The sequence below is a fragment of the Salmo salar genome, chromosome 28, assembly GCF_965601325.2.
Source record: "Salmo salar chromosome 28, fSalSal1, whole genome shotgun sequence".
Classification (NCBI taxonomy): Eukaryota; Metazoa; Chordata; class Actinopteri; order Salmoniformes; family Salmonidae; genus Salmo; species Salmo salar.
Window position 1 is genome coordinate 22157402 of NC_138318.1, and position 16761 is coordinate 22174162.

A 16761-nucleotide genomic window follows, 5' to 3' on the forward strand; every position below is an offset into this window, starting at 1 on the left:
CCATATTAGGTTCTTCGGTGTGACGGGGAAACTTCGCAGGCAGGCTAAAGGGCTCCCCGGTTTAAAAGTGAGCAGGGCTCTCCATGTATGGGACTGTGGTCCTGATTCGAAGCCACGGCGCCAGGGCCGTATATGGAGAGCCTGTGATTTGTAAGACACCCTCGTGGCACAGCAAACTACAACTGCATACAGGATCCCGGTTGGAAAGCCCTTATCGAGGAGCGCAACTGTATAGCCATATAGGAACGACAACACGAAGGAAAGAAGGTAGTTTAAATTATTGTTCTGTCATACTACTGCAGGTTGATTACAAACATAGTAATGTTCCTTTGAGCTTGGATTTGCAATTGCACAGCCGTGTTAACAATGGATTGGTCTGTAATGTTTTGCCATTGTGCTCTGTAATCGTTGCTGCTTGGTTCTTGGGGTTTTGCTCAGTTTAGAGCTCTAGAACCCCGTGCATACCTACTGTGGGGTAGCCGTAGGTTATCCAAACAATAACAGAGGCCGCATTAATTCAGGCATAGCATAGGCTACGTTTAATACAACTATTTGCATGGTGCTAATTGCATGCAAAGTAAAACATTTTCAAATGTTGATTTTATGACGAGACCCAATAAAGATTGCATTATTATTATTAGCCTACATCACTGTGCAGCCATAGACTGACCTCTTTTCTATCATCATATGGCCAGCATCGACAGATTCTCGGAAACAGCTGATAACAGCTAGCCTTATAGGCTATTTATTGTTGGTATTGTCACAGGCTATATTTAAAATGAGGGTTGTTAAAAAAACATACAAGTTCCAGTAGGTCAAACACATTGAGAATGTGACTTTTTACTTCTCATATACTTTAGACATTTCAACACATAGTGGCCAGGTCATATGCTCACAGCAACACCCAAGTCAAATCATTTGTTGACAGAGACAACAGGAGCCCAGGGTTAACTCAGTGTTGGCATGAGGACCATGTCTCAAACGTTCAGCTGTGTATCCTGAACATATGACATAATAAGCTATCCAAGAACCTCATATACAACCTTCTAATGTGTTCATAGAAAATGAAAAGCTGCAAAGCTATTTTTTTCCATTGAAATTCGGTGTAAATCACAGTTCTTCCATGAACTCGATCTTATGTGTTGCACAAAATACAGTACATAAAGCATTTTTTTTAGTTGGTCTACATTTGAGGCTTGTTTGGTTTGACAGGGTCTGTTGCCCAGCTGCTGCCACTCCACAGTCTGCCCCAGCAGGTGATGTCTCTGGGGTACGTGCCAGTTTGGTAGGAGGGGAGGAAGCAAGAGGGACAACTGCCACTACGCCTCCCCCTGTCACCAAGGGAAAATAAGCAGCTTAGCCGTTCAGCAGACCACTTCAGCCTGGGGTGGAGAACCCTACACTCTTAGAACCCTTTTTGGTTCTATATATATGTTTTTTCTATATTTGTTTCATATATTATGGCACGCTTAAAGGTTCTATCTATATAGAACCCCAATTAACCCTTTTCTTGAATAGCCTAGAACCTTTAGGGGTGACATATATATTATAAAGCAAGTAATAGAAACCTTTTAGAACCTTTTTTCTAAGAGTGTAATAGGACAAGAATAGACTAAGGCTGGGATTCAATCCGATCGCCTCATGAGATTAGTTCAACTGTCGTACCCCATCAGAACCCAAAATATAAGCTTTTTTTACTCCAATGGTTGTAAACAATGTAACTGTAAACAAACAGCCTCAAAACATGGTTAAAACTAAACTTTTGATATCATGGATGGTCAGTCCTTGCATCCATAGCTCTTTCTATGAATTTGAGTGATTACATTTCTCCAAGCCCATCCCTCAGCGTTTTACCAAAACAGAGGCGGGTTGCCCACTTTGTTATTGTTTCAATTAAGGATTCTAGCTTTAATGAGGTTCAGAGGCCTCTTCTAGTCACATGCATTTGACTCCTCTGTTTTCATGACAGATAGGCTACCCTCCATCACTGGCGTAATGCTGTTTCTCTGGACCCCCACAAGGTCAGAGTTCACTCTCCTCTCCCACCACCTTCCCTAAAATAAAACAAAATCGAATGTCAGCCAGACAGCCACTCACCAAGTTTAGACTGTTGATTTGTGTCCATGGTGCTGAAATTGTGGTATGTCTATACAGCTGCCTATCAAATCGATGATAGCCTTTCTGTGGTGCCATTGAATGTAGCCTATGGCTTTGCTTTAGCTAATGGATAAATGTTGTTTATTAACAAAAAATACAACTGTTCTGTATAGCCTACCTGAACCTGCATGACATGAGCACTGTGCCCAGGTTAATGAGGTCATATTGTTGACAAACAATACCTAAAAAAAAGTAAATGAATCCTTACAACCAAATAATAATTCATAATAGATCAAAAATGTATTTCTCTACATATACATACATTTCATATCAATATTCATATAATCCATGTTTTTCTCATAATAGTAGAAACAAGTGTCATTAATCACCCACGGACTGGTTCATATTTACTGTGCATTCGGAAAGTACTCAGACCCCTTCCCTTTTTCCACATTTTGTTACGTTACAGCCTTATTCTAAAATTGATTAAACAATAAAAAATCTGCCTCCATCTACACACAATACCCCATAATGACAAAGTGAAAAACGGTTTTTAGAAATTTTAGCACATAAAAATAAAATATTTAAATAAATATTCAGACCCTTTGCTATGAGACTCTAATTTGAGCTCAGGTGCATTCTGTTCACATTGATCATCCTTGAGATGTTTGTAAAACTTGATTGGAGTCCACCTGTGGTAAATTCAATTGATTGGCCATGGTTTATATAAGGTCTATATAAGTTCCCACAGTTGACAGTGCAAGTCAGAGCAAAAACCAAGCCATGAGGTCGAAGGAATTGTCCGTAGAGCTCCGAGACAGGATTGTGTCGAGGCACAGATCTGGGGAAGGATACCAAAAAATATCTGCAGCATTGAAGGTCCCCAAGAACACAGTGGCCTCCATCATTCTTAAATGGAAGAAGTTTGGAACCACCAAGACTCTTCCTAGAGCTGGCGGCCCGTTCAAACTGAGCAATCAAGGGAGAAGGGCCTTGGTCAGGGAAGTGACCAAGATCCCGATGGTCACTCTGACAAAGCTCCAGAGTTCCTCTGTGGAGATGGGAGAACCTTCCAGAAGGACAACCATCTCTGCAGCATTCCACCAATCAGGCCTTTATGGTAGAGTGGCTAGACGGAAGCTACTCCTCAGTAAAAGGCACATGACAGCCCGCTTGGAGTTTGCCAAAAGGCACCTAAAGGACTCTCAGACCATGAGAAACAACATTCTCTGTTCTCATTAAACTAAGATTGAACTCTTTGGCCTAAATGCCAAGTGTCACGTCTGGAGGAAACCTGGCACCATCCCTAAAGTGAAGCATGGTAGTTGCTGCATCATGCTGTGGGGATGTTTTTCAGTGGCAGGGACTGGGAGACTAGTCGGGCTCGAGGGAAAGATGAACGGCGCAAAGTACAGAGAGATCCTTGATAAAAATCTACTCCAGAGCGCTCAGGACCTCAGACTGGGGAGAAGGTTCACCTTCCAACAGGACAATGACCCTAAGCACACAGCCAAGACAACACAGGAGTGGCTTCGGGACAAGTCTCTGAATGTCCTTGAGTTGCCCGGACTTGAACCCGATCAAACATCTCTGGAGAGACCTGAAAATGGCTGTGCAGCGGCACTCCCCCTCCAACCTGACAGAGCTTGAGAGAATCTGCAGAGAAGAATGTGAGAAACTCCCCAAATACAGGTGTGCCAAGCTTGTAGCGTCATACCGAAGAAGACTCAAGGCTATAATCGCTGCCAAAGGTGCTTCGTCAAAGTACTGAGTAATGTAAATGTTATGTAAATGTATTATAAATGTATAATGTAGTTATGTAAATGTATTATACATTTTTCATATTTCATACATTTGCAAAAATGTCTTAACCTGTTTTTGCTTTGTCATTAGGGGAAAATTGATGAAGGAAAACATTTTTTTAAATACATTTTTGAATAAGGCTGTAACATAACAAAATGTGGAAAAAGTCAAGGGGTCTGAATCCTTTCCGAATGCACTTTATGCATCGTATGCACGTGACCAATAGGGCCTGACCTATAGCATATCATAATCACATCAATAAGTTGGTTGTAGCAAACTCCGAACACCATTACACATTTGAAAGCATAATGGATGCAGAGAATGTGACAAATTAACTCCAAATGGGGATGGTTTACTGGTTGCTCAGGGGGCAAAGAGGAAGTCCAATGTATGGAAGACATTTGACTTAGTTGTGGAATATTACAATATCATTTTTTTTCGGACCTTTTGGAACCGTGTAAACAACACTTAATACATTATAACTGTACCAGAGAGTCTATTCTAACAAAACAAAAATGAAATCCTTTATTACCGCAAAGACTAAAAACAGTCGCATGGATTTGTGAATGCAATTGCTGACATGTTGCAGTAGATGTATTATTTAGGCTAATTATTCGAGGCTCTCTTTCTTATTTCATTTTAAAACAAAAAAGCTTAATGGCATTTCAAAGCATGAATGTGATGACATGCACGAAGGAATGATTGATTAATTGACACTGAAATATATTGAAATATAGGCCTAATTTACATTTACGTCATTTAGCAGACGTTCTTATCCAGAGCGACTTACAAATTGATTACGGTATTAAGACAGCTAAACAGGATGCAGTCTTAGGCCTACAGCTCGATGGTGGTAAAACAAGGCTACTATGCTAAGCCTACGAATGATAATGACATGACTTATTAGTATACTTATGATCATAATCATAATTGTAATAATAACAATAGGAAGGAGATCAAGAAAAAATGAGTGTATAGGAGCAAGAGCTGAGTGGGCAGCCTATTATGTGTGATAAACAGGTGCTTTTAGATTGCAGTATTATTATATTTCTGGCTGTTTGGAACAGTGTAAATAACAATAAATAAATTATAAGGAATAGCAGAGAGCCTTTATTACAGCATGGTAAAGATTCAAAACAGCCGAAATTGTGAAATTGCTTTATCCAACATGTTGCAGTTGCGAGAGGCATAGTGCCAGTGGTGGCCCTTCATTCATGTTTTGAGCCCCACATTTTTAACAAATAATAATAATAATATATGTATTTTTTTGGGGGGGGGGGGGGGGGCTTGCCTGTTTTGCATGTTATTTTGACATTAATACATGTCACATATCAGTTTGCAAACAATGTAAAAAAATATATCATTCAGTTAATAAAGCTGCATACACACATGGTCCCTTTATTGTTTTCTTGAGTAAAGCAGCTCCAAAATGCAGGTGTTTCAGCCCAGCTCAGTGCTTTCTGTGGCGGTGGGGCGAGCCAGCAGAAAATAGGATCATTGCGCCTTGATTGGCTCAGTGTTCTGTCACTCATGGGAACAGTACGTCATCGCCAAGTTTATGTCCTTAGTAAGGGTAAACATTGAACATTTCAGCCCTTTGGGTCCTGCCATAGTTATATCACAAGTGCCCTTCCAAGAAGGCTCAAGGTCATTGGCCACAGATAAAATGACGTCAAATCACGTTATATGTACAGTAGCTTTGATTGGACTGATCATGTCAACATCTTACTTTCAAAGTCTTAGCTAGCAGTCATCATCATGAATCAAGTGAACAATCTACTGGCAAATCCTTTTTAATCCATGTCATATGAAGAGAAATAATGAAGACAAATTATAGCTAAAATGTATCGGTGCTCATCGGCCATTGGACATAAAGATTACACAACAAATTCAACAATGGCTTGTTTGGAAGGAATCAGTGGCTAACTGCAAGCATTGCAAAGCAACCACTAATGTTAGCCTGCTATTCAATGGAGTGGCTGTGTTTTTTCCCCCCAGAGTTCCCACCATAAATCCAGAGAATGCCAGACTTTGATGCCAAAGTTTGATGCCAAAATTTGCCCACAAAGACCCGCCGCACCACCTTCACAAGGTGAGTCAAAAAATGTCTTGTATGTTGCTGCATAAATGATGTAATATGCAAGGGAGATATGTATACTGTAGTTAAGAAAGTAATACGGTATTGTAAACACATCGTTCATGGCCCGGTGTGTGCTTGTTAGCAAACTTCTTTTGTACAGCTTTGACAGTGCTACTGATAGCAGTGGGGGCGCTTGGCTTGTATGTGCAAATTCAGCACACACAACATTCTATAATAGAATTGTGTTATTTGACATGTCAAATTAAAAGCTTATTTAACGCGTCAAATAGTGTTATATGACGTGTATGTTTTTAGACACGCAAAGACCCAAACGGTGTTCAATGTGCCTCACCCTAACAATTTGGTCTATTTTCACCTCTTCATTTTGCCTACTGTTCTAACTTGGGGGTGCACATGTAGCCTATAACCCGTTTTAGAGAAATGTAATCATCGAATTTTGGAAGAGCTTTCATTGTCTGTTTATATGCCCCCTTTATTTATCCTACGGTTCTGACTTGTGTACAGGGAGATTACTGTAAGAACGGCCCATGTTCTGAATTCTGTCGCTGTACATTTCAAAAGTGCTGAACAAATAGTTATATTGACTACGTCCGTCGTCGCTCACTCATTAATGTCTTAATCGAAATTACGGATAGCCTCTTATCCGCTTGTCATCCCCTTATGCCATAGCTTGTACATCTCAGTTGTCAGTAGAAACCACATTTGTTTAAGCAAGTCAGCAATATCAGCTACACTACCGGTCAAAAGTTTTAGAACACCTACTCATCCAAGGGTTTTTCTTTCTTTTTACTATTTTCTACATTGTAGAATACTAGTGAAGACATCAAAACTAGGAAATAACACACATGGAATCATGTAGTAACCAAAAAAGTGTTAAACAAATCAAAATATATTTTATATTTGAGATTCTTCAAATAGCCACCCTTTGTCTTGATGACAGCTTTGCACAATCTTGGCATTCTCTAAACCAGCTTCATGAGGTGGAATGCATTTCAATTAACAGGTATGCCTTTTTAAAAGTACATTTGTGGAATTTCTTTCCTTCTTTGTCACGCCTTGACCTGTCTTTGTGCTTGTCTCCACCCCCCTCCAGGTCTTGCCCATCTTCCCCATTATCCCCTGTGTACTTATACCTGTGTTTTCTGTTTGTCTGTTGCCAGTTTGTCTTGTTTGTTACGCTTACCAGCATTCGTCCTGTCAGCTCCTGTGTTTTTCCCTGCCTCTCCTTTTCTCGTCCTCCTGGGTTTTGATCCTTGCCTGTCCTGACCTTGTACCCGCCCGCCTGATCACTTTGCCAGTCCCAGACCCTGAGCCTGCCTGCCGTCCTGTACCTTTGTCCCACCTCTGGATTATTGACCTCTGCCTACCCTGAGCCTGCCTACCGTCCGGTACCTTTGCTCCACCTCTGGATTACTGAACTCTGCCTGTCCCTGACCCTGGTGTTACAATAAACATTGTTACTTCACACGGTCTGCACTTATCTTGATTCCTGATATTCTTAATAAGTTTGAGCCAATCAGTTGTGTTGTGACAAGGTGGGGTGGGGGGTATACAGAAGATAGCCCTATTTGGTAAAAGACCAAGTCCATTTTATGGCAAGAACAGCTCAAATAAGCAAAGCAAAACGACAGTCCATCATTACGTTATGACATGGTCAGTCAATACAGAACATTTCAAGAACTTTGAAAGTTTATTCAAGTGCAGTAGCAAAAACCATCAAGCACTATGATGAAACTGGCTCTCATGACGACCGCCACAGGAATGGAAGACTCAGAGTTACCTCTGCTGCAGAGGATAAGTTTATTAGAGTTACCAGCCTCAGAAATTGCAGCCCAAATAAATGCTTCACAGAGTTCAAGTAACAGACACAACTCAACATCAACTTCTCAGAAGACACTATGTGTGAATCAGGCCTTCATGGTCGAATTGCTGCAAAGAAACCACTACTAAAGGATACCAATAAGAAGAAGAGACTTGCTAGGGCCAAGAAACACGAGCAATGGACATTAGACTGGTGGAAATTTGTCCTTTGGTCTGGAGTCCAAATTGGAGATTTTTGGTTCCAACCGCCATGTCTTTGTGAGACGCAGTGTGGGTGAATGGATGATCTTCGCATGTGTATTTCCCACCATGAAGCATGGCAGAGGAGGTGTTATGGTGTAGGGGTGCTTTGCTGGTGACACTGTCTGTGATTTATTTAGAATTCAAGGCACACTTAACCGGCATGGCTACCACAGCATTCTGCAACGATACGCCATCCCATCTGGTTTGGGATTAGTGGGACTATCATTTGTTTTTCAACAGGACAGTGACCCAACACAAAAGTTTAAGGGCTATTTTACCAAGAATGAGAGTGATGGAGTGCTGCGTCAGATGACCTGGCCTCTACAATCACCTGACCTCAAACCAATTGAGATGGTTTGGGATGAGTCAGACCACAGAGTAAAGGAAAATCAGCCAACAAGTGCTCAGTATATGTGGGAACTCCTTCAAGACTGTTGGAAAATCATTCCAGGTGAAGCTGGTTGAGAGAATGCCAAGAGTGTGCAAAGCTGTCATCAAGGCAAAGGGTGGCTATTTGAAGACTCTCAAACATAAAATATATTTCTATTTGTTTAACACTTTTTTGGTTACTACATGATTCCATATGTGTTATTTCATAGTTTTGATGTCTTCACTTATTCTACAATGTAAAAATGGGAAAAATAAAGAAATACCCTTGAATGAGTAGGTGTTCCAAAACCTTTGACCGGTAGTGTATGTTTTTTAAAAGGCAGTAAATGAGCCTGATTGAACTGTTTCGCTGCAGACAAGGCTCCGTTGAAGCCAGGTGTAGCAGTGGTAAGTTGTTGAGACTGCTGTTGGGTCTCTGCTGTTGGGACAGCTTTATGTAGGCCCTAACAGTTTGTGGGCACCATTTGTCACCGTTATAGTGCAATTAATGTATTGTTTAGTGTTGTGTTGTGTCGTGGCTTCGCTGGCATGCATCCCACATTTTTTTTTTTGCCCCACCAAGATGTACATGCTAAAATCGCCAATGCATAGAGCTCATGGAATAAGTAGGCTATTAATCAAACTCTCAAACAGGCAACAGAAGCAGGATCTACATACACTTAGGTTGGAGTCATTAAAACTCGTTATTCAACCACTCCACAAATGTCACGTTAACAAACTATACTTTTTGGCAAGTCGGTTAGGACATCTACTTTGTGCATGACACAAGTCATTTTTCCAACAATTGTTTATAGACAGATAATTTCACTTATATTTCACTGTATCACAATTCCAGTGGGTCAGAAGTTTACATACACTAAGTTGATTGTGCCTTTAAACAGCTTGGAAAATTCCCGAAAATTATGTCATGGCTTTAGAAGCTTCTGATTGGCTAAATGACATAATTTGAGTCAATTGGAGATGTACCTGTGGATGAATTTCAAGGCCTACCTTCAAACTCAGTGCCTCTTTGCTTGACATCGTGGGAAAATCAAAAGAAATCAGCCAAGACCTCAGCAAAAACATTGTAGACCTCCACAAGTCTGGTTCATCCTTGGGAGCAATTTCCAAATGCCTGAAGGTACCACGTTCATCTGTACAAACAATAGTATGCAAGTATAAACACCATGGGACCATGCAGCCGTCATACCGCTCAGAAAGGAGACGCGTTCTGTCTCCTAGAGATGAACGTACTTTGGTGCAAAAGTGCAAATCAATCCCAGAACAACAGCAAAGGACCTTGTGAAGATGATGGAGGAAACAGGTACAAAAGTATCTATAGCCAAAGTAAAACGAGTCCTATATCGACATAACCTGAAAGGCCGCTCAGCAAGGAAGAAGCCACTGCTCCAAATCCTCCATAAAAAAAGCTAGACTACGGTTTGCAACTGCAAAGATTGTACTTTTTGGAGAAATGTCCTCTGGTCTGATGAAACAAAAATAGAACTGTTTGGCCATAATGACCATCGTTATGTTTTTAGGATAAAGGGGGAGGCTTGCAAGCCGAAAAACACCATCCCAACCGTGAAGCACAGGGGTGGCAGCATCATGTTGTGGGGGAGCTTTGCTGCAAGAGGGACTGGTGCACTTCACAAAATAGATGGCATCATGAGGCAGGAAAATTATGTGTATATATTGAAGCAACATCTCAAGACATCAGTCAAGAAGTTAAAGCTTGGTCGCAAATGTGCCTTCCAAATGGAAATTGATCCCAAGCATACTTCCAAAGTTGTGGGAAAATGGATTAAGGACAACAAAGTCAAGGTATTGGAGCCATCACAAAGCCCTGACCTCAATCCTATAGAAAATGTGTGGGCAGAACTGAAAAAGCACGTGCGAGCAAGGAGGCCTACAAACCTGACTCAGTTACACCAGCTCTGTCAGGAGGAAAGTGCCAAAATTCACCCAACTTACTGTGGGAAGCTTGTGGAAGGCTACCAGAAACATTTGACCCAAGTTAAACAATTTAAAGGCAATGCTACCAAATACTAATTGAGTGAATGTAAACTTCTGACCCACTGGGAATGTGATGAAAGAAATACAAGCTGAAATAAATCATTCTCTCTACTATTATTCTGACATTTCACATTCTTAAAATGAAGTGGTGATCCTAGCTGACCTAAAACAGGGAATTTTTACTAGGATTAAATGTCAGGAATTGTGAAAAACTGAGTTTAAATGTATTTGGCTAAGGTGTATGTAAACTTTTGACTTCAACTTATAATATATATATATATATATATACATGGATGATATATAAAGCCAGGCACATTTAACAGTTAGGCTGTTGATTACAGACCTAACAAATTGGGGTTTCCTCTCTCACTTTTCTTCTTAGACAATTAATGTAAGGGCTGTTCTCTCTTCTCACTCTGCTGCTGCCTCTGCCAAATTGTTCTCAACACCAATATGCTGGTTAACTTTGCTATTATGCACATAGTAACATTTGCTAGGAAAAGGCGCCAATTCAATGACACTGAAGATTAGGCTATGTTCCAGAACCTCAGACAGCGACCGCTATAAAATATAATATAAAATAATATAATTTTTATTAGTGTTGCACACCATTGTTCTTACATCATACTAATATACAATTTCAGTAGCACGTGTCCTAGAGTGATGGACTGTGCCCTCCCCACAGCCTCCAAAATGGATTAGTCCACTGAGACAGGCGCGAATCATGCTGGAGTCTTGTGCACCATGATTATATAGATATATATTTGTGACAACTATCAGTCGATCAAAATGGGCCAGCCCTAGTAGGGAGGGATGTATTTTCAGTTTGTCTAGATTGAAATTGTCGATTATTGTGGTGTTGAGCACGCAAACCATGCCCGTAGTCAGAATGCTTTGTTAGTTGGTTGTGTGGTGCATTGGCACAGAAACCTGTTGGTGGAAATTGTGTTGCATATATTTTATACAACTATAAATATGGGATCAAAATGTAGAAAATCTGATTTCCCCCAAGCTGATCAAAGTGTAATGAAACAGGCAAGAAGAGTGAGCTCACCTGTGGTGGTCGGCGACCCCTCAACCTTCTGGCCCGTAGCCCTGTGTGGCATCAACTGTGCCACAAAAGCAAAGTCGATATCAACATTTATGAACACAGGGCCACTACAGTTATTGTTATTTGTGCTCAAAAACATCATTTTTAGTTAATTATATGAGGGGGGAGGGTGTTCAATTTATTTTACAATACAGGGGGGGGGGGGGGGGGGTCATGTGTAGATATTTTTAACATTGGGGTTGGGGGGTGCATTTCATTTATGACACCTTGAGTTGGACACCTTCAATTTCGATCTGTCCCGAAGCTGTAGCAAAATCTCTGTGGTGAGGCGCATTCAGAAGAGTGGGGCAGAGAAATAAAAATGAATAAATAAGATAAAATTTTAACAGAAAAATGACCTAAATTAAAATATTTCTTTAGTAAAAAAACAGGTGTGGCTGATAATAATTGCCATCATGGTCGAGGCAGAGGACATGACGACGACAAGCCCAAAGACAGGCCCTAGCCAGTGGTGGAAAAAGTACCCAATTGTCATACTTGAGTAAAAGTAAAGATACCTTGATAGAAAATGACTCAGGTAGAAGTGAGTCAGTAAAATACTACTTGAGTAAAAGTCTAAAAGTAACACTAAGATATAATTTACAAATGAAGCACTTGTGTTTAGTGAGTCTGCCAGATCAGAGGCAGTAGGGATAGCCAGGGATGTTCTCTTGATAACTGCGTGAATTGGACCATTTTCCTGTCCTGCTAAGCATTGAAAATGTAACGAGTACTTTTGGGTGTCAGGGAAAATGTATTTTCTTTAGGAATGTAGTGCAGTAAAACTAAAAGATAAATATAAATAATAAAGCAAAGTACAGATATCCCCCCAAAAACTACTTAAGTACTACTTTCAAGTATTTTTACTTAAGTAGCCACTTTACACCACTGGGCCTAGCTAGCACTTCAACAACCGCTAGCACTTCAACCAGCAGCATTGCTGCCTCTGCTGCTGTCGGTGGCTCATCAGCATCTGTAATACCGGCCATCACTAGCAGCAGCGCAGCATTCGCTGATGTCAAACCAGGACGAGAGCTCGGAGAGGAAGATGCAAATCATGCAAATTCGGATTCAGAGTCTGATTCACCCCCAGCCCTTGCTGTTCCAGAGTCACAAAAAGACCAGTTTGTGGACCTACTACAGAACATGAGTGCGTTTAAGTGATGATGCAGAATTGTGGCCAGAGGCACCGTCTGACAAACAGAGGTGTGATCTTGTCAAAAAGGGTGAAAACATTTCAGAGATATTGTATTCCCTCAAAGTGGGGACCCAGTCCCTCTGAGATTTAGTGACAACTATGAAAATGTATGAAAAACTGAAAAAGAATTACACGGACATAGCTTGTGTATTCAAGTATATCAGATGCTGTTTTTAAAGAATTACACGGACATAGCTTGTGTATTCAAGTATATCAGATGCTGTTTTTAAAGAATTACACGGACATAGCTTGTGTATTCAAGTATATCAGATGCTGTTTTTAAAGAATTACACGGACATAGCTTGTGTATTCAAGTATATCAGATGCTGTTTTTAAAGAATTACACGGACATAGCTTGTGTATTCAAGTATATCAGATGCTGTTTTTAAAGAATTACACGGACATAGCTTGTGTATTCAAGTATATCAGATGCTGTTTTTAAAGAATTACACGGACATAGCTTGTGTATTCAAGTATATCAGATGCTGTTTTTAAAGAATTACACGGACATAGCTTGTGTATTCAAGTATATCAGATGCTGTTTTTAAAGAATTACACGGACATAGCTTGTGTATTCAAGTATATCAGATGCTGTTTTTAAAGAATTACACGGACATAGCTTGTGTATTCAAGTATATCAGATGCTGTTTTTAAAGAATTACACGGACATAGCTTGTGTATTCAAGTATATCAGATGCTGTTTTTTGTTTTTGTTGTCGCATTTTTGGAAAAGAGACGCATTTGAGCAGTGACGTTTTTTGTTAGTGGGAGAATACGGGACCATTTTGAAAGCACATGAGCATTGTACTGAGCATTTACAAAACATGGAGAGGTGGCGTCATCTTGCGGAAAGATTGAAAACAGGCACAACAATTAATGCAATCAACCAGATTGGCTGCAAGGTGGATCTCATCCTGACAAAGCCCATGTGAAGAAGTGCTGCCTTGGTTGCTCTGGGTGTTGTCTACTTCAAAGGTACTCGAGGGCTGGGGTTCAAGTCCTTATTTCATCTCCTGAGTTGTTGTCACCTTTAACCTATCGGCTCTTATGTGCGTGTGTGTGTAGATAGATGGATAACTCAGTTCAGTCAAAGTAGAGGGATGGAGGACTTCCAGCCAGATGGGGAGGCACTCACCTGCATTGTCATGATGACCCAGAACCATTCACCAGTGAAACTGGGCTGCACAGTAAATACACAGCCTGGTATAAAAAGTTATTCTTGTTGTTCATAAACAGATTTTTCAATTGATCTGATCTCTCCCCTTCTGCATTTTCTCCCTGCCTCTTTCTCTTTCCCTCACTCTCTCCCTGCAGATTGTTCAGTTGCAGGATGATGTCAGTATGTTTGTTCCTTCCAGATGAGGTCACTGCCAACATGACCCTGGTGGAGGAGAGCCTGACGGCCGAGTTTGTCCAGGACCTCTTCATGACCCTTCAGCCTGTGAAGGTGGCCCACACACTGCCTTCCTAGAGTTCAGCTACTCCACAGACTTGCTGCCTCTGCTCGTTGACCAGGGTGAGTACTCCTTCATCCTACCTTATCCTGTATTTAAATGGTTGTCTCCCTCCTCCACTCCTCCTCTACCCCTCTCTTCTCAACACTTAGGACCAATGAAACTCAAAACTTTAGTAGTAAAGTAAAATAACTATTATAAAAGCAAATGTGTAAGGATGTGGACTATCTGGTCCTTCTACAGTCTTTGATGGCAGGAGTGCATCTATCTCTTATCTCTCTATGTGAGTAATATAACAGACACTTACAGGAGCAATTAGGGTTAAGTGCCTTACTCAAGGGCACACCGTCATATTTTGTTTCACCTAGTCAGTTCAGGGATTCAAACCAAGGACCTTTCGGTTAATGGTCCAACACTCTTAAACGCTAGGCTACCTGGCACACTGTATCTCTATCTGTATCTCTCTCTGTATCTCTCCCTCTTTATCTCTCTCGTATCTCACTCTGTATCTCTCTGTGTCTCTCTCTGTGTATATCTTGCTCTGTATCTCACAACTTTAGAGTAACGTAAGGTAACTATAATTTGTTTTATTACAAGGGAAGATAAGTGTAAGGTGTATGTAAGGTTTAAATATCAAAAGTGGAGGGAATAATCTGTTTCTAACCTGTCAAGTACCTCTCTCTCTCTCTCTCTCTCCAGTACTCTCTCTCTCTCTCTCTCCAGTTCTCTCTCTCTCTCTCCAGTTCTCTTGATTGGTTGCAGGACACAGACCTGATGAAGATCACCACTCAGGCAGCAAAGCACAGCAGCCTCAATCACAAGGTGGCATACACACACACACACAGCACTTAAGAAGATCCTAAGAGGGGAACAGCCAATATATATCATACTATTATTACTCATATCAAATAAATCTAATGAATTTAATAGAGTAATAGTCTCTCATCCATTTTCCTGACTCCTTGTCTTCTATGTGGGGATCAAAGACCTTTACTAGTGGGGAGGGGGGGGGGTGTCTGTTTGCATCTGACAGGTGGACCTGTCCCAAAACATCCTATAGGCTACAGTTAATCTCTTTCCATAACGTTTTGAGGACGGCATTTAAGGAGAATGAGAGGCTCAATTAAAGATGTTACAGAACTGCTGTATTTGAATCACCGTCCTTTCTGCCCTGTTTCCCTGATGTTGCTATGGCAATCAAGCTGTTTTTAACCATCCCTGTAACTGTCGCTTCTGCGGAGAGATGGTTTTCTAAACTAAAACTCATAAAGAACTACCTAAGAACGAAGCATTAGGCTCCCGGTCTGATATGTGCTTTTGAACACCGGAGTAGGCTCCACTCTGCCCTGGCACCATCGTAGCCTTGACCACGGCATTTCTTCACCGAAATCCACTTACTTTCCATCAGTCCAGTTAGGCCATTTCTTTTTCAAGGCCTGTGCAGTGGCGATTTTAGCATGTAGATTTTGGTGGGGCAAACTCTCCCCAAATATTTTGATGCATGCTAGCAAAGCCACTACACAACACAACACTAAACAATACATTAATTGCACTATAATGGTGACAAACGGTGCCCACAAACTGTTAGGGCCTACATAAAGCTGTCCTAACAGCAGAGCTGGAGTGGAGTGAATCCTTACCAATGCTACACCTGGCTATCAGCGGAGCCTTGTCTGGCAGCGAAACAGTTAATTCAGCCTCATTTACTGCCTTTTTAAAAAACATAGATGATATGGCTGACTTGCTTAAACAAATGTGGATTCTACTGACAATTGAGATGTTTGTCAGTTGATCAGAGGCAATCCGTAATTTCGATTAAGACATGAATGAGCGAGCTAGGATGGACGTAGTCAATATAACTATTTGTTCAGCACTTTTGAAATGTACAGGAACAGAATTCAGAACATGGACCGTTCTTACAGTAATCTCCCTGTACACAAGTCATAACCGTAGGATAAATACTTTACTTGGCTTCTCGCGTTCTAGTGACTCCTTGTGGCGGGCCGGGTGCCTGCAGGCTGACTTCAGTCGTCAGCTGAACGGTGTTTCCTCTGACACTTTGGTGCAGCTGGCTTCTGGGTTAAGCGGGCGAGTGTTAGAGTGCGGTTTGACGGGTCAAGTTTCGGAGGATGCATGACTCAACCTTTGCTTCTCCCAAGCTCGTTGGGGAGTTGCAGCGATAAGACAAGATCGTAATTGAAATTGGGAGAAAAAAGGGGTAAAATACAAAAAAAAGACACCTGGGAATTCTGAAACAAAACAAGGTTGAATCATGACATCAGTGATCTTCAGGTCGGAGCTCTAGAAAGAGGCCTGAGTTCCCGACTTGAATGACTGTTCAAAATGTATTTTCCCAGTCGGGGCTCATTTTTTCCCTGAGTTCCCAGTTGTCTTGAACTCACTGACGTCTGAGATTTCCCAGTTCCGAGTTTCCAGTTGTTTTGAATGCGGCAGAAGTCATTCTGGATTGACAGCATGGCCAATGTATTCAACCTTGTCTGGCCCATGGTGTTGCATGTGAATGTTTATCCTTGAAAAGAGACCCTTAAACCCAGACTTGGACCACACA

At 41.2% G+C, this 16761-nt stretch overlaps 1 long non-coding RNA gene across 3 annotated transcripts; it reads left to right on the top strand.

Annotated features, from left to right (window-relative positions):
* Window positions 1-72: 72 nt before the first annotated feature.
* On the top strand, window positions 73-15143 carry LOC106589659 (uncharacterized). 3 transcript variants are annotated; one of them, XR_006762527.2, is made up of 6 exons: window positions 73-267; window positions 1213-1270; window positions 1970-2021; window positions 5899-5992; window positions 14097-14254; window positions 14892-15143. It is a non-coding gene; the product is annotated as an uncharacterized LOC106589659 (long non-coding RNA). The 3 variants fall into 3 exon arrangements; XR_001324870.3 differs by lacking the exon at window positions 1970-2021; XR_001324869.3 differs by lacking the exons at window positions 1213-1270; window positions 1970-2021.
* The last annotated feature ends 1618 nt before the right edge of the window (window positions 15144-16761 follow it).